Below are 26553 nucleotides of genomic sequence, written 5' to 3' on the forward strand. Positions count from 1 at the left end.
GAAGGCCTTTGACTTGCAAAGATACGAGTCGTCGATGAAAATTTCCGTTATGGGGAAGAAGGATCTGCAGGACAACGGCGTGTAATAAGTACAGACTCGGCTCTAGTGAAACAGAAGACTTGTTTTGTCCACAATATGAGGCTTCCCTTTCGTAATGTGAGGGAGCTGAATGTGATGGTCCGACAACACTCGACAACTAAGATCGAGATTAAGAAGTGCTCCTGAGACATGGCCCATGGCATTCGAATGTTAGAGTCTTTTGAGGAAGTTTTAGGCCGGCTAGAAGAGGGACTTCAGGGGCGACAACATGTTCGGCCAAGTGTGACTTACCAAATTGTCTCTGATGAGGCAACTCAAACTCCGGATGGGGGATTGGGACGAGATACGACTTGATCGCAGCGGGCGATCGAAGATGGGGGTCGCTGATGCCGATCTTGGTCCCTGAGGACGGCTGGTCTTCAGGGGCTGGTCCAAGGACATCTTCCGGTCCTCCACCCTTGATGATAGTACAGACAATTTGGACGAAGGAGTTGGCTCTGCCTGGATTGTCGACATGGCGGTTGAAATTGAACAATTTCATCATATGACAGTGCTTCGGAAAGCTCCGTGGCTAAGGGACTTGGCCACAGCTGGCAGATTGAAGCCTGATCAGGTCCTCCTTTTGTAGTCGACTACTTGGGACCTCTTCGAAGAGGATAACAGCTGTGAGGTCGTACTTGGGCGGACCGATTACGCTCTGGTCATCGATTCTGCTGCAAGGGATCGTGGGGTGGCCTCTGCTACTTACAGGTCCATCCCACAGGTGTTAGAAAATGGACAAGATCAGCGGGTATGCTTCTGTGGTTCACAAGGGCGGGTCGGACAATCTTACCGCGGTCCGTGGAGTAGGCAGGGAGAAGGATGGGGAAACGCCTTCTCGTTTATCTGACACAGCATCACCATCATCGATGCTGGTAGGTAAGAAGTGACCCGCGGGTCCGCCGACTACTACAGTTGTGGTGAAGGCGGAGGTGCTGACCTTTGCAGATCTCCTCCACTCGGTGAAAGGGGAAGTTTCACCAGGGGAAACCGGAGTCCTCTGCGTCCGTCAGGGCCAAGGGAGGACCTCCACCTACGGGTTCGGACGGACAGTGGCGAGGCGGACCAACTTAGCAACGATATTGCCGAAAAGGTTGAGGGTTCTTCTACGGCCCTGGCAGGTAGGGGCGGCAGAAGTGCCCACATCTGGCATCTGAAACTGCTTCTTCGTAGGAACATCATGGTATCTCTGAGGAACAGCTCAATCCGGGAAGGCGTGGGAGGCCTCGGTCTCCCGCTTACCATGATCGGTTGGGGACTCCCTTGCAGTACCGTTGGGGGGAAAGTAAGACCTAGTTCCGGTGAGTGATCCTCTTAGGGTGTGCCGTTAGAGGCAAGGCATAAAGACCGAGTTCCAGTGGGGGGATCTTTTGGGGGTCCTCTCATTAGAGGCATGGCGCCTCAAAGACCGAGTCCCGGCTATCTGGCGGGAACTTTGTTCCCGACGTTGTAGTTAGAGGCTGTGGCATCCCTCGGAGGTGAGTTTATGTTTAGTTGTGGATCCGGCTCCGGGGGTCGGTAAAAAAAAACCCTTAGGTTATGATTTAATATTAAATGAATTTAATAAAAAAACTTGATAGTAACATGTCAATTCCTGGAAGAGGTAGAAGCTGGTACAACCAAAATTATGAAATGAAACAAAAGCCGATTTTTATTGTTTAGATGATAGATTTCATAAATGCTTGAATATTTTTACTCAAAATCAGTTTTACAAGCAAGAAAAAATTCCTAAAAATATTATCTTATCTGTAGATAATAAAAACAATCTCTGGCCTTCAAAAAAGTACTGTACGACTAGGTATATTTTTTACTAAAAGGATTTTTAATATCTTACATTTGAAGTTGAAGGGAATTTTGTAATCTTGATAGAAAATAAGTGTTGTTAAATTATTAATAATATTAAATATTCTTTCATGACTCATTATGAATAATATAAAAATAACTGCATTCAAATAGCAAAGAAAAATTCATAATTAATTAATGTTAACAATTGGAACGGACTTAGTAGAAAGAAAATTAAATGAACTTAAAATTCTATTTGGAGTCCACAATAACTCTTTGCAGATTTATGTCACCTGGCTGTTACAAAAAAGATGTATAATTTTTTATTATTGTTTAGTTAAATTCCAGTTGTCCTTTAATGGTGATCTACTTGATTTGTTTATATTTCAGTTGGATACTTCCATATACCAGACAATTTTGGGAATAGTCGATGGTTTTCCTTAGGAAATTAAATTTGTTTCGGATAATTATTTAGCATGTAGGAGATATTTAGCATTTAGGGAAACTTGTTACAGTGCATCTTTTTTTGACCACCCGATGTCGTTAATGCCTAATGTACACTTTTACCATTTTTGGTAAAGATATTACGACTTACCGACTGTTTATGGGAGGGATGTAAATTACTAGCTGGAGGGTCTTTGAATATTCATCTGAGTAGTTGTTTGCCTTGTATGGCGAATACTGCGTAGCATTTTCTCTTTATTGACCTTTTTCTTTAGAAATTTTATTGCACTGTTATTTACCATGCCATCAGTAGAAAAAGAGTGGCTAAAATTAAATCTTCAAGGCAATATGATGTTATATCATGGAAGAGCTTAGTTCTATGTAATTATACAATGCGTTCAGAAAGTCGCTGTGCAGTATACTGTGAAAGAACAGAATGCACCACATAATTATGTGGTGCATTCTGTTCTTTCATCGTTAGGTTGGTTGCTCTCTGGGTTCGTTGGGCATTGCTCAATAATAAACCAGTTGCTCAATAATAAACCAGTTGTTGATATGTGATTGAACGTGCTTCGTTTCGTTTATCGGAATTAATAGTTGCGAGTAACGTATGGTTATTTGGGTAGAGGAATTCATTTTTATCTTTGGAAACGTCTTTCGCGAAGGTCAGAAGTATACTGGTTTAGCTGAAGCACAAATTTTCTGAAAACTTTCTAAATACTTCTCATCGCAATGCAGTTCGAACTCTTATCCAAGATTTTCGGGCAGCACGCTCTGTTGAAGACACTGATCGAAATGTAAGACCATCTAAACTAAATGAACAGAAGCTGCTTGATATTTCGGATGCTATGGCCGAAAGTCAATGCGTAAGTTAGCATAACAGCAAGATGATGTTATATGTGCGGACTTGCTACCGCACATAAAGCTGTAAGAAAAGAACTGAAACATTTCCTTTACAAAGTAATGTGTGATCAAGAACTGAAATCAACTGATCAAAAATCATACCAAACTGAATTGTTGCCAAAAGTTTAAACGTTTTATTGACCAAAATTCCGTAGGTATCATCGACATTACGTTTTTATTTACAGATGAAGCGTGGTTTCATCTGGGAGGATATATTAATTCCCAAAATACATGGTAGATGTCGACAATTAACCCTCATGAATTACACGAACAATTTTTACACGAAGCGAAAATTGGAGTCTTGGTCGGTGAAGTTGAACGCGCATTGTGGGTCCAATTTAAAAAAAATACAATTAATAGTGATCGCTATTGTGTTGTTTTAACAAGCTTCATTAGTCAGTTAACATAAGTGGAAATCAAACACGGTTGGTTCCAACAAGGTGGAGCCACAGAGACTTCAGCTAACCGGTCAATGAGTTTTGTACGAAATGTCTTTGTTGAACGGTTCATTTCGAGGGGTTTGTGGCCTGCACGATCACCCTACCTGACTTCCCCAGATTACTTTCTGCGGGAGGTAAAGAAACAAGCAGTATTTCGCAACAGACCATGCACGTTTGACGAACTAAAAGTAGCGGCATAGGTACGAGATATTCTTGTACATAAGCTGGTTTAAGGGTCTGAAAATAAATTGAAACGTGTGCAGTTTTGTATTGATGTTGGAGGAGGTCATTTTTAATACCTTTTATAAAATATTCCAATTATTGTATTATCCGTATCTATAAATAATGAAATAAAAATATAAAGTAATAATTAAGAAAGTTTCGTCATTACACTTTTATAATTCCAGTGAACAGCAACTTTCCGAACGCACTGCAGATTAATATGTAACTAAATACTGTCTTATTTGGTTAGGATTCAACCAGCCTTTAGGATGTTCTGTTTGCAAAAATATAAGAAATTATTACATAATTTCCAAATTTTATTTTATTTTATATCATACAATTTTTTACTATTTATATTTTACAGTTATCCTTTAAATAGTTCTAAAAAATGATATTTTGCTGATTTTAGAGGGATATCTTAGATTTTCTCTATTAAACTATCATTAAAACTGGCTGGTTATTTTTTAAATGATCATTAATATTTCCGCATTTAGTAAATGGCAAATATAAAGGCGTAAAATTTATATTCATCCAGGAAAACAAATCAATCACATCCGTCATTCCCCTCCAGTTTTACGACGTTTCTAAAAATAAAGCTGATCGATGTAATTTTAATAAAAATAAATTACCTAACAGATATAAGTAATTTCTAATTGTTATCAATATACCTTCATTATGAAATAAAAAATTACATTTAAAAAAAATTCATTTGTACGTACAGTTAAGCATAATGTAAGATGCATTAAAATCGTCAGATAAAAAAAGACAATTCAATCAAAAATTCTAAGACAAATTGTAGGGTTCAACTCTTACGTGCCTAACGAAGCTCTACACAGCACGATTCTCAAGTAAAGTACGCTAATAACCTCACCTGTTTTTCCATCTATGTCGACGTGATGCTTCAGACAAAAACCAACCGGCTAATCGGTAAACTACCTTTTCCTTATCTTCAAGGTAACTCGACTTGATTGCTTTAACAAAATAGGATCTGAAACATCAGTGTAAAAATATTTATTATCACATAAAACAATGCCACTAAGATAATAAAAAAAAGATCTCAACAAGAGTTAGACAGATAAGTGGCATGCTCTATATAAGTTATGAGCACAGAACACGGATAATTTTATTTATTATTATATTTTACACTCATATAATGTGAGTTTATGCCCATATAGAGCCAGCTTGTAAATAACACTTAAAACAGCTTTAAAAGTAAATTCCTTGGTTGCTTTAATATACATATTTAAAAGTTTTTTTGGTATGTTGATTTAACCTAAAAAATTTAGTCAATAATTTTCTAAAAAATTAATGCAGTCAATATTATTAACAATTTACTGTTATTTCGTTTCATTTATCAAGTAAATATGTTATTTCAGATAACGTATCACATTTCCGTTATTTCTTATCTAGCAGTACTTAAAAGTAAACTAGTAAATGAAAATTATTTTTTCTATATAAATACGTTTTTATTTCTTGTAATAAAAATAAGAAACATACAAATTGATTAGGAAAAGAAATAGATAAATAATATTGTATACCACAAAAATCGCTATAAGTCATATTACATATAAAATATAGTCAATTCATTCTTAGCTGCCTATAAATATCCAATACTTCAATAATTTTAAGGTTGTATTGTTATTATTTATTCTGTTGTAATTATAATGTGGCGGAAAATCATAATAAATTACAAATAGGGTATTACCAGTCAATCTGAATATTTTAGGAACAATCTTAACACAGTTATAGCCTACTGAACTGACTTAATAAAAACTAATTTTATTAAAAACTAAATAACATTAATAGCTGGGTGCTGGTTGACATTTAAAAACTAACACTAAATTTTACGGGAAAATTAAAAAAAAAATCCCAAAAATGGGGTAAATGAACAAATGTAGAACTTCAGGGGACGAGTTGAAGTGAGTTTTTACGTAATTGAAACAAAGTCAGGACCTACAGCGGCGAAAAAATTAATCCGAAGAAAGTATTTTAACAGAAGATTTTATTTTTAAAAGAAAAAAATATTTAATAGTCAAACTTTTTCAAATTTAATAGTTTAGGTGTCCTTTGTTTTTTATTGTCTCATTAATCCTCTTTGTCATTGATTCTACTAAGGTAGAACAATGATTTTTGATTTCTTCATCTCGAAACCAAACCTGTATCACTGCACTAATAAGGTGAGTTTTTGTGCTATAATTCATTTTCCCAACTTTTCTTCTTAGTATTGCCCATAAGTTTTCAATAGGATTCAGGTCGGAGGAGTTCCCTAGCCACGAGAGCACTCAAAGTTTTTGGTTTTTGAAGAACTCTTTTGCTTTGTTTGTCGTGTGACATGGTGCGAGGTCCTATTGGAAAACGATTTCCAAGTTCCTCTGCATAAGTGGGACTATTTTTTTTTTGGCATACGTTAATGTATTGGTTGGATTTCATCATCCCATCCACAGGCATAAATAGTCCTGACCCTTCATGTGTAAAACAACCCCAAAACATCTTTTTGGCTGGGTGTTTGGGAGCTTGTTGCAGGTTTCCTGGCGTGGTAGTCTTCTCATTTTCTGACTTACGAATGTAGGCTACTTTCTCCCCTTGGGCAAAGAAATGAGTATCATCTAAAAAAAATAGCTTTTTTCCGTATCTGAATAGTCCATTCTTTATTTTCCTTTACACAATGAAGTCTTTTTGTCTTCATAATCTGTGTCAGTAAGTGCTTCTTTTTAGTTTCCCGAGCAATCCTTCCCACTGCCAACAATCTTCTACAAACTGTCATATCAGAAACATTAATTCCACTGGCTCTCAAGTCCCTATTAAGGTCACCAGCTGACAATCGTGGAATAATTATGCTTTTTCTTAATAGTAATCAATCCTGTGCAGCGTGGTTTTCTTTTTCCGTCCACATTTTCCTTTTCTCTTTGGAGAGATGGAACGTGTTTTCTAAACCTCTTCACGATTTCATTTACAGTACCTAATCCCACACTACACTCACTGGCAATCATCTTATTTGTGTGTTGTGACAGAGCAACAATTTTTTGACCGCTTTTGTAGGGTTATATCCATTATATTAACTAGAAACGAATAAAAAACTTTTAACCGAAACTCACAAGGTCTACAAAAACTAATTCACAATGAATTATAAAAGCACAAAAACCACTAATTCTGTTTGTATGTAAACTAACAATATAACCTGAAACACCAAACAGCAAGCTGTCTGCCACAGAATGAAAATTTTCTACAACAGAACAAAAATTCTCAATTTTCGGATTAATTTGTTCGCTGCTGTACATCTTCCATATAACCAGGTCATACTATAAATAGAATATCTGTATTATACAATGTATACCATATTAAATAGTATAATTTGCTACACACATATAAAGAATACAAGTCTAAAACACAAAAGTACTAATTAGTAATAATTTCGCTGCTTGCAGCGGGGCTGGTAGGCATGACCGTGATCTTTTTTACCGATGCTGGGCGGTGTGCGGACGGGGAGAGTGCTCATCCCTCTTCCTGGTTGTGGAGCCGGGTTGAGGATGGGCTGCTGGAATCTTGTTCTGCCGAAGTTTTGCGCCATCCAGTGTGAATCAGTTGCTTCGGCCTTTGGCAGAGATTATCCCATGGGTAAGGGTATCGGAACCCTTACTGCTACATGCAAGCCCTAGGATGTCGGTATCGCGGGTCAGGCAGTAACTTACTCCTCGATCTGAGTTAAATCTATAAGTGGTGGCGGACAGGGAGAACCCAGGGAGGATCTATGATCCGGGGCACGCCCATCCGTCTCTCCGCCCGCACCTTGAGACATGTCGACTGGCGAAAATATAGGCTATGGATTATTCAACATCCACAACATCCGTGGCAGAGGATCCACGTTAAAACCGTCGTCCTGGGAGCCTTTGTATTCGCAGGCGAATCGAAGGAATAGTTTAGAATCGAGTGAAGAAGAGGTAATAGATTTGGAAAGGAAGAAGAAAACTTCTAAGTTTAAGAAGTACAAGAAACGTTTTAAGTTGACAGTGAAAAAAATCTATAGTAGAACAAAATGAAAAATTATACAATAGCTGTTGTTTTGGCGATAAGTAGCGTTTGTTAGCTGCACTTATAATAGTTGTATTATATATTAAAAATCGAGAAAATGAAATGGACTGTGGGCTAGAAGCGACGGCCAAATGGCTGACTTATTTGCTGAGTATCTAAGAACGGTCTTTCAGCCCCATAACATAAGGGGTGATAATAAACAAGAAATACTTGAATACTAAAATAGCCCGGTTCCTCTGTATTTTCCTATAAAACAATTAATTTCTCTTTCATCGATAGAAATTATGCACGGAATCAACAACGCCCAGAATTTAAAAAAAGCATCAGGTTTTGATTTAGTTACTATTTAAGGCAATCTTATACATAACGTAATTATTTAATGGCATCCTTCCCACGACTTATTTTCCATCTGAGTGGAAAGTGTTACAGAAAATAGTGATTCCAAAATCGGGTAAGCCCGTGCATGAAGTGACTTCGTACAGGCCTATAAGCCTGTTACTCGTTCTCTTTAAAGCCTTCAAGAGATAATAGTTGTATTATATATTAAAAATCGAGAAAATGAAATGGACTGTGGGCTGGAAGCGACGGCCAAATGGCTGACTTATTTGCTGAGTATCTAAGAACGGTCTTTCAGCCCCATAACATAAGGGGTGATAATAAACAAGCCTTCTTCGAAGGTTGAAGTTTTTTTTGAGGAGGAACATATTATTCCTGAGCATTAATCTGTCTTTCGAAAGGGTCATTCAACTATAGAACAAACGCACAGAATTCTAATATCACCATCAGGTGTTTAGGGGAAAAATACAATGTTCAGCAGCGTTTTTGGCAGTCCAGCAAGCAGGCCTTCGATAAGGTCTGGTTACCTGGTTTACCTTATAATTAGTGTTGAACTTCATCTATTTTACCTATTTCTGAGTAGATATCTGGGTGGTCTTTTCTTCCAGATTAAACATAGTCAAGAATTATCTGAGTTTTTTGCCATTCAGTAAAAAAAACTCAAGGCTCAGTTCTGGACCGATTTTATACTCTATCTTCACTGCGGATCTTCCATCTTGCGATGATGTCGCTGTTGTCTCGTTTGCTGATGACACGGCAATCTTGGCGGTCGACGACGACCCAGCACTAGCCACACAAAAATTACTGTCTGAATTGAATCAAATCAACGGGAGGTTAACTAAGTGAAACTTAAAATTAATCCGGCGAAATCTAGCCATGTAACAATTACAATGAGGAAAGAAGACTGCCCACCCATCTTGATGGAATTTTTATCCCCCATGCTGACCACGTAAACTATTTAGGTTTGAAGTTAAATTTAAACAGATGTGTTGGTTATTAGGGGGAAGGTGTCTATTTCATTTTCAAACAAATAGTTATTGTACAATGTACTTCTGAAATCGGTATGAACTTACGGTGTCCAACTTTGGGGAACAGCTAGAACCATGGATATCTGGGGTTGCCGTACGTTGATGAAGAAATTCAACGGTTAGACTGAAGTATAAATTATGACTTAACAACCATGAAACCATCTTGCTGTGAACTTTCTAGGTAATATACTGAAGGTATTAGACGCTTGAAACTTCTCCACGTTCTGGATCTAGGAGATAATGTTGTTTAATTTAAGAATTTCTTCCAAACAAGATTGTTGTCTTTCGTCTCATCACTATATTTTCAGAATTGTTGATTTTGTTTTGTTGTGTTCATTTTAAAGAGTACTGTTTTTTACTATTTCTGTATGATATATTTTTCATATTATAATGTATATCTTTATTTACATAATAAAAACAGTGTGTGCATAAACCTCACAGGTTTGGTATAGGAGTTTGACTCGTCATCGTAAATCAGATGTTTTCGAAGTCGAGAGTTCTAAGATACTCATCCTAGTAAAGGTAATTTACTTTTATAGGAATTTGGATACTAGATCGTGGATACCGTTGTTATTTTGTGGTCGGGGTTCAATTAATCACAAATCTCCGGAGTGGTCGTCCTGAGTCTGTACAAGGATATACATTACCGGTAAATTTACATTTACACTACAGACTACGTGCAGATGCCAAAGAGTACTTTTAAAATCATGTCACTGTGACTTGTTACTTTGTAATCTCGTATTATATAAATAGATACAAATATACATGGATTGTTTTTGAAAGGTTTCACTGGGAACTATCTCAATTAAGCCATTTAATTTATTAACTAATTTCTAATATTTTTTGTAAATAAAACTTTGCATGAAATAAAAAAAAAAAAATCAATAGAATTTATAAATTTATAGTTTAAAATATTAATAATGGATTGCGGTAAGGGTTTTCTTGAGTAGTATTCTGAAACCTACAATTTAAATAGGAAGATATTTCTCGAATTTTTCAATCAGCGGCACTTGGGATTGAGAATAAGCGTTGATGGTTTAGATATGCTGGTGTATATTTATACGTTCTGCTAATGTTATTCAATTGTGTGTAATTCTGATTTTGGAAATAGTAGGCACTACCCCCATTAAACACGGTTTGGTACACACGCGCTCGCTCGCTTATATATATATATATATATATATATATATATATATATATATATAAATTGTTTTAAGGAATTTACTGGCAATACTTAACTGTTAATATAAATTAAATAGGTAATAGAAAATAAATATGCCATGATGTAATTTAGAGTATTAATTTAAATATTATTCACAAAGCGATATGTTATTAACCTCATTAACTTCTTTTTTTTCTGTTTAGCCTCCAGGATTGATCGTTCAGATATTACTTCAGAAGATGAATGATGATGATATGTATGAGTGTAACTGAAGTGCAGTCTTGTACAGTCTCAGGTCTACTATTCCTGAGATGTGTGGTTAATTGAAACCCAACCACCAAAGAACACCGATATCCACGATTTAGTATTTAAATCCGTATAAAAGTAACTGCCTTTAACTGGACTTGAACGCTGGAACTCTCGACTTCCAAATCAGCTGCTTTGGGAAGACGCGTTCATTACTAGATCAAACCGGTGGGTTTAAGCTCATTAACTGAAAGAATTTTTCTTACATATTTTTTTTTAATTGACAAATCAACTTCAAGCGTCTGTATAGAATCTGCAAATAAAAACTTTTTAACGAATGAAAAATACCAAGTCTGATTAAACGAAAAACTGAGACACTATTATTCTGCTAGGGTTGGAAAAATAATATATAAATTAGGAATTTCACTATTAATAGTAATATATTTTAATGTTCAATCACAATAATACAGCATTTGTAATGTAGCTAGGGATATGTTGCAGATATACCCTACCGAAAACTAAAAAAAAAAAAAGAATAAATTAATAAAAAGATATTTATTATTTTTATATTTACATGTGTTGTATTCCATCATCAACTTGTTTTTAAAACAATTTTGTTAATTTTTGATAATATTTTAAGAATGATAGGAAAAGGTAGATCTGGGAAAAAAATTAAAAATTGTGATAACGAAATAAATTTGAATGATGTGTTACCAACCACCATAATTGGAAATATCTAGGAGAAGCTTAGATAACGAAGTTTATTTAAATATTTCATTAAATTAGAGAAGAAAAAGATATATTTGAATGTTTAAATATAGTAACATTTTTAAAAAAAAAACATCTTAGACCTCATAAATTATAATTCCATACAACTGAGAATAAACTATCTTAAAAGGACCAGAATTTGAATATCGATAAATATTTAGTGAAATTTGAGATAAATATTTATGTAGCATAAATAAATTAAGTTTGTCATGTTGCAATAAATAAACTGTTGTCTCACGTGACACAAAATTTAACTGTTTCTAATAAATAAGGGATTTCAATTATATTAATTTAATGTTAATAGTTTTTTTTTATATTACAGTTAATACTATTATAAAAAACAATTTAAAAAAATAAGTAAATTGACTGTATGTCTGTTGCAACTAATAATTATGCCATGATGTAATTAAGAAAATTAATTTAAATATTAACAAAACGATATTAAAAAAACTAGATTGTAGAGTGATCTAACTTTCTTGTTACCAATTTTGTTTTAAATATAAAACATAATCAGTTTTTTAAGATCACTCTTTTAAATAAAATACAGTTTTATGTAATAATAAACACATTCAACAATGCTTTCCACAGTAATCATTACATTAATTAATAAAACATGGTTTAATTGTATTATATAGCGAAACAAACTGGGATAATATCTAGTAGGGGTTGGGTAGTAGATAAGCAAACTGACATGTAACGCAGATTGCATAATCAACAGGCGAAATGTTCAATGTTGAATTCTAATACGTTAAACTATTTTATACTTTAGTTATAATGTATTTATTTTATTATTAAGAAAATGAAATTTTACATATTGTAACTGAAAGATAAAGGGAATTTCAACAAATTAATATTAAAGATAACATTGACATTTCGCTCATTAAAAATAATATATAAGAATAATAATTATATGATAGTATTTTTATATTTTTACGCCAACTGTTTTCCCGATTAGTGTAGATTATAATTTCGGGTAAATTTTTTTACATGAATTTCCTTTCTAAAGCTATTCTACTGAAGCAATATAAAAAATTTATTCGAAAGATTATTTAAATAAAATTTATGCTATGCAACAGACATTGACTAGAGCAGATGTGCCAAAAAAAAACTTCATCTTGTTTTAATTGAAATAAAAATCTTTGATCGTAAAGGGTTCAAATGTACTCTAATTGCATTAATAATAAATTTTTTAATTTATAAGTACAATAGGTTATAATAACGCCAAAAAGTATTGTAAATATATTTTAAAAGCAATACGAGAGAATTAACAAAAAATTGAAATTAAAAAATAAAATTTGTACAGACATTGCTTAACAACAGTTTGTAGAAAACGTTAATAGAAAGGAAAAATTGGCAGAGCAACGCGACTAATCCATGAGAACATCGTTCTGTTCTCAAATAGATGTACTGTTTGAGAATAGAATTAGTGGTATTTCTAAACGAAAAAGTAAAGAATTAGACTGACAAGATATTCAGTGGCGTTACTTTTATACGGATTTGAATACTAGATCGTGGTTACCGGTGTTCTTTGGTGGTTGGATTTCAGTTAACCACACATCTCAGCAATGATCGAATTGAGACTGTATAAGACTATACTTAATTTACACTGATACATATCATCCTCATTCATTCTTTGAAGTAATACCTGAACGGAAATTCCCGGAGGCTAAACAGAAAAAAGAAGATATTCAGTGCCGGAACACTTTTTTACGAGACATCGATTATAATTGGTTAATATTATTAATGATGATTAATTAAATTAATTAATAATGTCATCAGACCCAAAAGCCAAGTAATATACTATTAAATCTGTTTACTACATCAGTCACTGAATTTGTAAGCATCTCTTAGTGCCAGTACATACATGATGCATGGTTCCAATTTACATGTATGAAGTATATGTGTCAGTACAGGAATTCTTACAATATACTACTAATACAGCTGAAATGATGTAGGTTAGCCGATAATTCTTATTAAAAGCCTGCTCATACACTACTTACTCCAGCTATTTCGACTTCGTTACGGTGCATAAATTAAAGCTATCAGATCGAGTGAATGACATACCTAACTCCGCTCAATCGATGTTATTTTTTTAACTATTCATTAACCAGATTTTCCAGTATGAAATCAGCGATCACTCTGCAACCTGTAATGAATTTTCAGTAATAAAAGAAACAGTAATTATTCTACAAAAGTAAAAATCCTATCGACGCTGATTTTAACTTTCAGGAATTACGTAATGCACCGGCCAACCTAAATTATTCCTGTTGTACTTGTTTCTATATCTAATCAGTGATTTCTGTTTTCAGTGATATGAATATTAATAAATTGAATTAAGAGGTTATCAAAATTAGTTTTTTAAAAATATTTTTCTGAAATATCTTCTTCTGAAAAAGCTTTTTAAATTTTAAGTTTGTAGTTAAATATTTTTTTGATTCCTTTGAAAAAGTTTTAATGGGTACAGATGAAACTCTGATCATAACAATCTACAGTGAAAAAAAACAAACATCAACTGTAATTATTTGGAGCAGTTGTAGTTTATTTTCCTTATATAATTTTTCTCTTTTAATTGGTCCTCTAATTAGAAACATTAAAATAAAAATTTATTCATCAGGTAAGAGCCAAAAATCTGATTATTTTTAGAATCTTATACAAATCCTACTGGGTGATGAAAATGTTACAAAACAGCAGACGGAATGAAAATTTATCTTGCACATCATTAAATCAATTTGGTACCTTGATACAAACATGGAATTAAAAGATAGAAGATCTATAATAATAGCATGTTGTTATTATTATATTAATTATTTTCTATTATATTATTCATAAATAATATAATATTATTTCATACTGCCGATAGTGATAGGCATTTTGTTGTAAAAATACATTTGCGATATACTGCATAAAATTATTCAAATTTATTCATGCCAATGCCATATATATTAAAATGGATAAATTTAGAAAAACAATTTCCGTTTCTATATAATGGTAAAAAATAACGTAATTTTAGATTTTTTGAATACATCAATAGTTTATCCCCCCGTCGAAGCTGCATTCGCAATTAAGCATTTACTCAGTTCCAGAGGGTGCCATCGTCTCAAACTACCTTGTCGGAACTAAAGTTCCACCCAGGTAGCCGGGACCTGGTCTTTTAATTATACTCCATACCTCTAATGAGGGGACCCCAAGGGATCCTCTCAACGGGACTAAGGTCTAATTTTGCCCCCTCCTGTTGAAGACCCAGTGGAGTCCCTGTCCAATCAACTAAAGTGGTACATCTAAGCGGCCCACCCCTCATGGATGGGGCTGTTCCAACTTTAGGCCCTCCACAAGCAAAGACGATGGGACTCATATTTTGCTACTGGTCCTGCAGCCCCGACCGCCAAATGAGCACTCTTTGTCAGTGGATCCTCTTCTATACTGGAGACCGTCTTTGTTGTCTCCTCCATCGGGACCGGTCCACTAGAATCCCGGCCAGGTCGCCCCCCCCCCCCGCCTAACTACGGAAGAGCTCACAGTTTCACAGTTGCTGCCCTAGGTTTCTTTTGCTCCTCCGCTCGGAGGGGAGAGCCGCAGCCGCCTTTTTGATGTTGTTCCTACCGAAACAGTAGAAACAGCCGGGAGGGGATGTTCACTAGTTCCATGTGCTGGGCCGCAGCTCGTTTCTGGCGACTCCCAGACACATCCACCTGCACCATTTTCCTTCTAGCAGCCTCTAGGTGCCTATCAACTGACCGCCGATGAACTTCACGTTCGGTGCTTGCCGCACTGTCAGAATCACTATCACCATGGGCAGTGGGGGCGTACCGTCGGACCGATCGGGATCGGTCAGAGTTCATAACAAATAACGTAAACTGTATAAAATAATTTAACCTGAAACTAATCAAGATAGTTCGACTATAGAACTTCTATATCTTGAATGTAAACAACAAACTTAACAGTAGTATAACAGCTGTGTTGCTAAGGTAAGTCGTCCTTAACAAGGGTAGTCTAATTTATAAAAAAAAAAATTAAATAAATAAAAACGCCATAATTGGTTTAAACAACAACAAAACGCTAGTAAACGCAAACAGAACGTTAAATTAAATGAAATAAACTAACGGTATATAAAATCATGGCTAACAAATGTAGCCCGCAAAGCAAACTAATCTAAACGGAACTAACTTAAACAAACGAACTAGAATGAAAAACGCAAGAAAAAAAAACACGAACGAAACAACTCAAAACAACAAACGAAACAACTACTAACGAAAATAAACAACGAAACATAAAGTTTGGACTCAACGGAAGTGTGAAAACTGAGAGCGCTACCAGCACTTCTACACTCACTCAGATCTTGACCTCAAAACCGATTCTAGATTTAGTAATACAAAAATATAACTCTATTATATACGAATAAACAAGAAAACAAGAGAAAATAACAAACCCTGTTACTGTTATCTTATTTATAAATTTGGCTCTATTTGTATTAAAAAAGAGAAGAATTAGGTAATCACAACGATTCTGCTAAAACAATAATTTTATGAAATTATGAGAGTTGTATATGAGTTAAGGAATTATTAACTAACACATTTTAACGTAGACAAACACAATATCATGGCAACAAAAATAATTACTTTTAATGGATTTAGCAGACCGATTTTGTATTATACGAGTGTATAAAAAAAATAACCTTGCATTTAAAGAATAGAAAACTATTTACAGTCAAGGTAACATGTTGTAGGTTATTGACGTTCGTTATTGAAGTTACTGTGGTGTCTTTTTATCTTTTATTTATAAACGTGATATGTGGCAATTACTCAGACATTTTTTCAATGAAAATAGACTTACAATAAAATTATTATGGTTATTTTATTTCTTTTTCTGGAATCCTGCAGAAATTATTTCAGTGAGATAATAATATACATATATTGTCCATAAAATAATAAAATTCCGCTTAAGAAGGATTCTAGGAATAATAATGAATCGGTAACCACATTAAAAATATTTGCAAAAGAAGCCGGCGACCTCATTAACAGATGGAGTTTTAAGGAATGAATGAGTGTTAGGTTACTGTGATAAAAAATTACACGTAGAGTAAATGAAACCTTTGTTATGGTAACTACGCACAGGAAGTGTGGTTAGTGACACAGGTTTCTAATACAGGAAGGAGCACTTGTAGCCGGTTATTGGAATTTGAATAGGAAACTTAAAACTTTTTTGTAGTTTATTTGTATTTTTTTTTTTACAAAATGAAGGACAGTGAACATACACTTTACCTCTAGTTTTTGAGATTTCTGGTTTTAAAACATTGTTTTGTTGTATCTATACACATATGTTTGTATATATACTCACATACATATTTTACACCCGATCGATGGCTGTCCTTTCATTTGTGTCGAAGATACAAACTCTTTCTTCATCAGTGAATAGAAAATGTTTTTATTAAATTTCTATAAAAGATAAATAAACTGTCATACCAATAAATTTTAACAAATAACGTTTAAAATTTTTCGTAAATTGAACTATTCTGTATTTTTTATTGACATTAAAATTTTTTATTCTGATTTTAATTTAGTAATAACTGAATGAGTGAAATTAGAATAATTGGGCCGATGAATAGCCCAAATTGAATTACATCTTAAACATCTAATACGATGAAAAAAAAATTCTGTTTCATTAGGGCCAAGCATTAGTGAGTTAAATATATTCTAAATTATCTTATTTAAGTATTTTGACTTAATTAATAGAATTTAAAAAAAGAATTTATTTTATTAAATTGCTAAAAATTTATTAAATTAGTTAATTTTACATTTAAAATTAATTTTTCGTTTTGAAACTTAAAATATTTTTCATGAAATATTGAGTCTACTCTTTTCTCACGCAATTAAAAAATGTATCTTGCTTTCAGTGTGAAATAATCCTTAAAAATAAGTCATACACTTTTTTGAGAACTGATGGAAGTTGTCTAGCTAATTTATACAATCATCATTTTTTTGCATTCGTATATTTGTAAAGCTGAAATTCGCTCCACAGATTCCTGTTAATTTTTGGTGTATGAGTGAACATTTTGTATCTTTTTGCTTAAAAGTATAGAAATTTCAGAAAATCTGAAAGTACAAACCTCCATAAATTATTTATTATAATTTCTTATCTAAGTACTTTTTGAGTTAATTCAGAATTTTATTCAGATATGGGCTACCGTTTTATTCAAAGGCTGCATAGAAGAGATAGAGTCAAAAATATTTAAGTACATATATATTTTATATATATATATATATATTTTATATATATATATATATATATATATATATATATATAATGGTTTTTTAATATTTAAAGCGTTACTCATTTAGGTTCAGTATATATCTAAGCGGTAAACCAAAAGTGAAATGGGTGTACTCAGTGATTAAAAAAATTGGAGTGATGTGGTATGGGAGATGTAGTCTAATTCCACAAGAGATGGAAGAAAGAACTTGATTAAAGGATACTTAGAAAAGGGAATTAGAAAATGCTGGTAGAAAGGATAAATAAAAAAATTACTTTATAAGTACTTTAATTTATTATTATTATTAATAGCAATAATTAAATAATCTTTAAATTATAAAGTAAAGCTTTTCAAACATTTCGTTATTGTGTTTACTTAATATTATATAATAGTTCTTTATTCTTTTGTATGCGATTATAATGTTATAAACAGAATTCAATAAAACTAAAATGTTTTAGATTCAATTTATTTAAATGGCTTTAACAAACTTAATTAAGATATTTATAAATTACAAATTTAATAATTTGTTTATCTAATATAATATTTATATATTTTACTAGCCTCCAGTAAGGTAAAATATAGGTCACATTATTTAAATACATCTCTCTTAAGTGTCATTTCATAGGAATTCAGATATTTCCTTTAATAAGCTGTCTTAATTTTTAATGCAGACTGTGAAGTTTACAAATGAATTGCGCATTATGTGGACAGTTATATCGCCAATCAGCTGTCATGACAGCTGTATTATAACGCTGCAAGAACCAGCTTTAAATCCATTTATGGATTTTATTAATTATTTACATTTAACTAAAGTTGAATGCACATGCTTTGAACGTTTTGTTAAAATATAATGAATATACTGCCTCAGAACATCATAATAATTTTATTTTAGAATAGGCAGTTACAATTTTATAATTCCCATTGGTTAGTCTATGGCCAACCATTCATCAGACAAGATTTTGGACATCTGCCTCAGAAAACTGAAAAAGATTACTTGCTGAAGTTCAGCTAGTAAAGTTGGTCGTACAGGTTTTTTCAAAATCTCACAGCAAATATCTTAAACTCATACATTAAAACATAACCGTAATTTCAGACTAACTGAGTGCGCAAGTACTGAGCGTTATCACCGGCAGTTATTATTGCTGATTTATACAGCTGAAAAACCAGATTCGAGTTACTATTTAAATTTTTAATTACTTTTTGTCTGAATTATTTGAATGGACGTAATTAATTTCTTTGGTAATTGGGAAAAAAATAACAGCTGTCTCAGAACTGGTTGATCTGAAATTTAACGAGATTCCAGAAACAGTAACTGAGATGACAGTTAATTGTGTGGCACAATTATTTAAAGAAATAACGCAAAAATAACTTTAATTATTAAAAAAAACTTTATAAATTTTGATAGTTATTTAAAAAAATAAAAAAAGCATATACTTATAACCATGATTGTTAAGTTTATATACTGTGGGATTAATCACGAATATGTTATTACGCAAAGATAATCTTACGCATTAAACAAAAAAAAAAAAAAAAAAATTATAAGAGTACAGGAAATAATTAGAGAAAATAGATTCAAAAGAAATAAAACAATGATTTGGGTACTTAATAATGTACTGAAACCGTAAGTGAATAAAAATTGAGTTGAACTAATTAATAAAATTTTATCAAATAAGAGGTAGCATTCACAAGGGAAGATTGCCCTGAGGTTCGGATAAACGGTGTCAGGATACCTCAAGTGAACCTATCGGGTTGGTATAGTGGTGAATGCGTCTTCGTAAATCAACTGATTTCGAAGTCGAGAGTTCCAACGTTCAAATCCTAGTAAAGCCAGTTACTTTTATACGGATTTGAATACTAGATCGTGGATACCGGTGTTCTTTGGTGGTTGGGTTTCAATTAACAACACATCTCATGAATGGTCGACCTGACCATTCATTACAAGACTAAACTTCACTTACACATACTCACTTACATACCATCCTCATTCATCCTCTGAAGTAATACCTGACGGTGATTCTTGGAGGCTAAACAGGAAAAAAAGGATACCTCAAGTCAGTGCGGAATTGTACCTGGGATTTTACCTTGATCGCCGTTTGACGTGGAGGGATCATGTTAGGGAGAAAAGGAAGTTGCTTTACGTTATTAAGAAGATGTTGGGTAAGAGATCACAATTTTCTTTGTTCGACAAGGTTCTGCTCTACAAGGCTTTCTTGAAACTGATGTGGACGTACGAGATTGAACTCGGGGGAAGGGTCAGTAACAGTAACGTGGAGGTCATTTAACCGTTTCAGAACAAACTTCTACGGAACACAATCCACGCGCCGTGGTTCGCGAGGAATACTGAGATCCTCGATTTCGTAGGCATTCCATACGTTCGAAAGGAAGTTTCAAGATATGTGTCCAAGTTGGATAAGCATATAAATCATTTCGCTTTGAATCTGCTAGGCAACAACGAGGACGTTAGGAGACGAAAAAGGCTCCATGTGCTTAATCTTTTGATGGCCCATTATGATGATCCGGTTTTGCGGCTTGGTTCTCGCGCTTATTGTTTCTTGGCTGTTTCAGAGTTACTGTTTCGTTTACTGTTCTATTTAAAGTTGTTATTTCATAAAAAAAAAACCTATGGATTTATTTTGAAGAATCTTGACAATTGGGCAAAGTAATAATTCCTCACAGCGAGACCTCCTCGTACTAATCTCGCCAGCCATCCTTAACAGATATTTTGCTAAGCTCCAGAATTTATGTTTTATTTCTATTTGTAGATTTTTTTTTTTTTTTTTTTTTTGAGGTTTTTAGGGGCATCGACTACTTTGGTCATTAGCCCCATCCCACTTCAAAAAAAAAAATAATAAAAAATAAAAAAAGGGGTTCAAAATTTCACATTTTCATGTGTCAAAAAAATGATCAAAATTTTACTTTTCTTATAACTTCTGATCCAATAAAATTACTTTCTAGGCTTTCCTTTCGGCCATCCTTTTTTACGTCTCCATTCTTCTGACAGCCTCAACCTCTGATGACAGCGTATCTGAGGCCTCAGACATGGCATCGTCTTCCTCTATTTCGGATGCCAGTGACGTTCTTCGGCTGACGTCAGTTGATGAAACTTTCGCCGGCGCTGTTAGCATCTTTGCTAAAGAATCTAAATTAATGTGCGATGATGTCTCCGCGGCAGAAGAGCCGGACTCTATCTCTACTGCAGTACTGGGTCCGGCTGAAATAGATGCTCTCACCGAAGCTGGTCTTTGCGCTTTGGGAGGCTCTATTGGTACAGGTTTTATTTCATCTGCGCCTGGTGCTTTTTCTATAATAACTTGCACCTCTGTTTCCGCAGATTCAGGTTTTTTGTCACAATTTCTTTGGATTTGTGACTACACGACGGAGCGATCTGTTTCTCTTTGTCAGATAAATCAAGATTTTTAATTCTTACACAAGTTGGTGACTTTACAATCGCAGATTTAGCTGGTTTTTTAAACGGCGCTGGTGTGTCTCTCATGTCAACGGCGTCAGTCCGGGGATGAGCCTTCTCATCTTTACTTTGTTTTCTCTGATGAGTCGACTCAATCTTTGAATCAATGATTCTTTCAATCATCGTCGCAAGACTTGGTGCCATCGTGTTAAGCAACTGCTCCACATTAATTTTAGATGTGGAAGGGGCAGCCGCTGCTTCTGCATAAGAAGTCGATGGTCGTGGTGTACGCTTATTAACAATCTTCTTTGCTTCAGGATAGCTTACCTTCTGAAGCGTTTTAACTTCCTGAATTGCTGTTTCTAATTTATATGTAGGGCAGTTTCTTGAACGACAATTGTGATGCCCTTTACAGTTAACGCAGGTTGGAGGGTCTTTACATGGGTAACCCTCATGTGTTTTCTCTCCACATATACATATTTCCTGCGCTTCACATCTTGCTGCTGTGTGTCCGAATCGTTGACACTTAAAACATCTCATCGGCTGCGGGATGAAAGCTCGTACATCAAGCCGATGGATGCCAGTTCGTACCTTTTCAGGAAGATTCGGCCTATTAAATGTCAAAACATGCGAGGCCGAAGGAAGAATCTCACCATTTCTTCTCATAGTAAGTCTGCGACATTGAGTTACTCCCTGACTCGACATTTCTTGTACAATTTCTTCTTCTGTACAATTAAGAAGATCGCGACAAACAACAACTCCTCTGGATGAGTTCAGTGTGCTATGCGGTTGGACAGAAACCGCAAATTCACCGATCTTCTTCAACGCCAAAACTTTCTGGCTTTGCAAGTCGTTGATGGTTTCGACATGCAATCCATTAAAAGTTTTACGAATATCCTTGACAGGACCACCAGCACAATTTGTAACTTCTCTTGCGATAAGGAATGGACTAACTTTTTGAAAGTTTCCATTCTCCCTTGTAATAATTAAAAATCTTGGCTTTGGTGCGCTATAGCCAAATAGACTTTTCTTTAATTCTTTACTGATCCTATCAGCATCTTTCTTTATCCTATCAGATTCTTTACTTTTTTTCCTCTTCGCTTGCGGCGAATCGGAGGTTTCTAAACGAGGGTGTTTACGTGCACCCTCTGCCACGTTTGAATGTTCAATATTCATGAACAGTGGATCCCTTCTGTAGCAAGGCTAGCCGCCGGGGTACACCCCCACTCCAGGGCTACTAACCTTGGAGGTCCTATCCGGTACTCCGGTGGAACCGGCATATGTCCTGGCAGAGAGCGGATGCGCAGTCTCTGCACTGACTCCAGGCTCCTACTCACCGAAGCTTTCAGAGCTCCCATGCACCGACATACATGGACACCATTGCTACATGCTTGCCATCGCAGGGGGCATGTGGACAACGGAAGGGTCTCCGTTACACCTGCAATAACATTGACCCTGGCCGCCACATCGCCAGCTCTAAGAGTGGTATGAATCCATTTCCAAAATCGTTTGTTATTACATTTCCTGCAGGTAGCCAAAATTCCAGTCCGTTTAGTGACCTGAGGTTGGAACCAGGTCAAACTTAACAAGGCATAACCGAGGAATTTACTCGGAACCCCGTTAGCCAGCTATATGTGATGTACAAAGGTACAGCTGTTGCCGCCCTGGACGTGGAACATAGATGTTGTGTTCCGGACGTGGGGATTATCTACCTCAGGGCTGTAGATTTTTATTTAATTTATATTTTTGCTATTACATATTTGATATTCACATAATAACATTGTATTTTTTATTATGTTATATAAAGATAAGGGAACAAACTTCTATTATATCTGTCTGTGGTTAAAAACAAAAGAAAATAATAAAATGTAAAAAAGAAAGGTCATGTAAAATTTTAAATTTGAACAGACCCTAAACTGTAAAACCTACCTCACAGAAAAACAAATCTATCAATAAGAACTCTCCAGATCTACAACACTGTTATCCATAACATATCTTAATCTTAAAATAAAAAAAAAGATCAAAATAACATAAATAAATGTAATATATATATATATAGATTAAAATTTTATCCGTCATCCCGACAAAATTTAGTATCAAAAAAAACCTAAAAAAAAACTTAAAAATATAAAAATGAAAAAAAGTAAAGATCTGTAGGAAATTATTGTCTCTCTTTAACAATTAAGCTTTTTAACTCAAAAATAAAATTCAGACAAAATAAATAAAATGAAGTATATTTTTTGAGCAGGAATGTTACAACATAAAATGTGCGAAATTATTACAGTGAGCATTGTTATATAATTTTTAGTATATATAATTTTCAACAGTATCAATGACAAATTAAAAAATATAACAGATAATATATTTATGCAGTATATACACGTATACGCTTATTTAAATGTAATACGTGTAGGAAACCTGGAAGAATAAGCAATTAGATAGTTTCAAATTTCAGTTTATTAAATGCAATTAAGTACAAAAGAAAAACAAACCGCAGAAAATTAGATGATGTAAAAAAATGTTTGAAGTGAAGAACTTTTAAATCGAATTTTAGCAGGAGGAAACATCTAAGAAAATCTCATTAAAAAAAATTAGAATAATTTATATTACGGCATTCAGGAACTGTTATTCTGGAAAAGTATTTTGAGAGTAAAGGTTTTTGCAGTTGTGCAAATATTAGCATAAATAAGACATAGGCCTAAATAAATTTTTTAGACATTGGAAATAACTTAATATTAAAAGTTTATTGATGTTTAAAAGTTAATAAAAGTTTACTGAAATTAAGTTGATAGAATTGAATCGGAATCTGATAAATTAGTGATAATAAACAAATAAATGAATAAAATTATCAAGCAAAACATTTTATTACTGATGTAGAATTAAAGAATAAACGTTAGGTTATATAAAAACATGTTCCATTATTTTTTAGTTATTAATAACTCATTTTTAATTTGTTTACGATATTCTCTCTGAAAATATAAGTGCCTTAAATTAGAACTAAACAAAATTTACCCTTCTAAAATATCCTAAATTAAAAATTATTCTTAAAAATGTTGTAAATATGTTTTAATTGTTTTACTGTTCAAAAGTGGTTGGTGAAAATCATTTTAGTAATTTCAAAACGCATCTGCAATGAAAATGAAGAATAAAATCAATCTGACTCTACTACTTACAGCTCTTAGTAATAAGTTGGTAATGTAACAACAAAATTTAAGTGAAATAAACAGCAAAAGAGCATAAGTGAAACTGTGCAAGTCATGTTGTTAGAGAATCAAAATATAACTAAGAAGAAACAAGAAAAATGAGAGAAATGGTAAGAAATTTTTCTCGCAATAGTTGAAAAAAAAGCCACTAACAATTGTTCAACTAATGTTATTTTGAATTATGTACTTTAAAGTGATGAAATTATGAAATGAGAATCCCTAGGATACAGATTAACAATTTTGCTATTCTCTTACATACTTATATTACTGAAGGGCACGTTTACATTATAAAAAACCTTCATTTTCTATTATATTTTTCCACTCTTTTTAACTTAACAACGCTATTTAATATTTTTATTTTTTATTAATAAAACACGCCTAGTCATTCGGGTTTTGTTTTTATATTTATTAATTTTTTTTTTAATAAACAAAACTAACCAGTGTCATGTTTCAGATGACAGAAAAATAAAAAAAGCCCAGTGCGTTAAGCAGAGTATGAAGTTTTTCCAGTGGATTGGCCGCAATTTCCAGTTGGCCGCGCGTACCTGCTGGACATAGACGACCTCCACTGAGAGGACCCAGGACGTCGTCCTGGTTCGGTGCATTACCAGGAAATTCAAGGTCAGATATTATAGTAAGATTTTTTAATAATTCTTTTACATTTAATATTACCCACTGCGATTACATCAACAAATAAAATTATAATTATTCTGCGTTAAAATGATTTTAATGAGACCAAAAACCTCTTTTGATTATTCTATAAATATTTGTCATTATTAGAACCCAGAGCTTTTGGTAAATAGATATTAAATTTTAAGAATTATTCAGCAACGTTTTTCGCAATTTTGCGTCATATTTTAAGCATTATCGATAGAGGAAGACGTTATCCATGAAAGAGGAAACCCTTCCACTCAATTAATACCTTTTTTCCTTTCTTTTTCAGAATATCCAAAACCATTTAAAAACAGTTTTTCAGTAACAATTAACCTGTCTAATTTTACTTATTTCTGAATTAAAAAAGCATATTTCTTAACTTTTCATATGTTTTTGAGTTCATTTTTTTTTGTATGGATTCATTGAGAAAAATTTAACCATAGTGTTATTAACAATTGTATTTTTAGAATTCTACAATACAAGAAGGACATTTCTTCAGAGCTTCCATAGCTATTTTTATTTGTAAACTCTAAATTTTTAAAATGTTAAGTTTTACTATCATAAATCTTGAGAAATATAAACATTCAAATTTTTAAATGAAGGTTTGCAAAATCAGTTGTATAGAGATGAATTTCAAGAACAAACACTTATATTTAAAAAAAAAAATTACGCTTCAGCAGATATGAGTGAATATAAAACAGATTTGTCAGCAAATAGGACTTTTTTAAGTATAGAATGATCTCCCGTCGTGGAAATGTACTATGTATGCAGGAAAATAATTCGCATCTGTGGGACGCTGTAAACAACATAGGCAGATCATAAAAATCAGGAGCTGCGATATTAAATAGAGAAACTGGAGAAGTATTGAGTACAGAAGGGTATAGAGGGGATCTCTACATCATTGTGAGTTACGCTTTCGCAGATGTTATCAAGGGAGAGACGCGGCACTCGCTAGGCAAGGTTCAATAAATTTATACGACGCCGGACAATTCACCCCCGCGGTGAGCTCTAATGAAGGATCCCACTAAATGGTTTCGTTTGTGTTGTTTGCTGCCCCGCCCCACTTCGACAAAAGCAAGCACTACATTCTGCCCTTTGAAGAGCTACAGCTACTGCAGGGGTGCGTCGAACCCTGGCAAACAACACAACAGAACTTTTCAAAAGAAAAAATTACTAACAACGATGACAAATTCTAGCCTGGTTTTCAAAACATGTCAGGAATTCTTTCTACGAACATACCTGTTCTTACCCTGACTACGAATTCAGTTTTAATGATCTTTATTGTATAAAAAAATAAATTGAAAAATTCTTCAAAACAAACTATAATACTCATAAAACGAGTAATTATTTTTTTTCTAGAACTCTTAGAAAAACTTGCTATAACATTAATTCTTTCTATCAAAACATGTTTGTGATAAAAACAGTTATTTAACTTAACGTCTAAGTGCATTGCTTTAAGAAAACTTATAAAAAGCAGTATTCATTGTTCTCGTAGATGGTCATTCCAGTTTGCTTTTATTACATATTACACTAGGCTCTCCATGTAACATAGAAAAAGGATATCTTTCGTATAGGTGAGAAAAGTTTACAGTTCGATATGGGTGT

General features: G+C 33.6%; 1 long non-coding RNA gene across 1 annotated transcript in view; it reads right to left on the reverse strand.

Annotated features, from left to right (window-relative positions):
• LOC142321055 (uncharacterized) overlaps positions 1-26553 on the reverse strand; it is a 168603-nt gene that overhangs the window by 50502 nt on the left and 91548 nt on the right. The window contains exon 2 of the long non-coding RNA XR_012755561.1: positions 4741-4857. This is a non-coding gene — a long non-coding RNA (uncharacterized LOC142321055). The remainder of the gene's footprint in view (positions 1-4740; positions 4858-26553) is intronic.

The sequence above is a fragment of the Lycorma delicatula genome, chromosome 3, assembly GCF_047948215.1.
Source record: "Lycorma delicatula isolate Av1 chromosome 3, ASM4794821v1, whole genome shotgun sequence".
Lineage (NCBI taxonomy): Eukaryota > Metazoa > Arthropoda > Insecta > Hemiptera > Fulgoridae > Lycorma > Lycorma delicatula.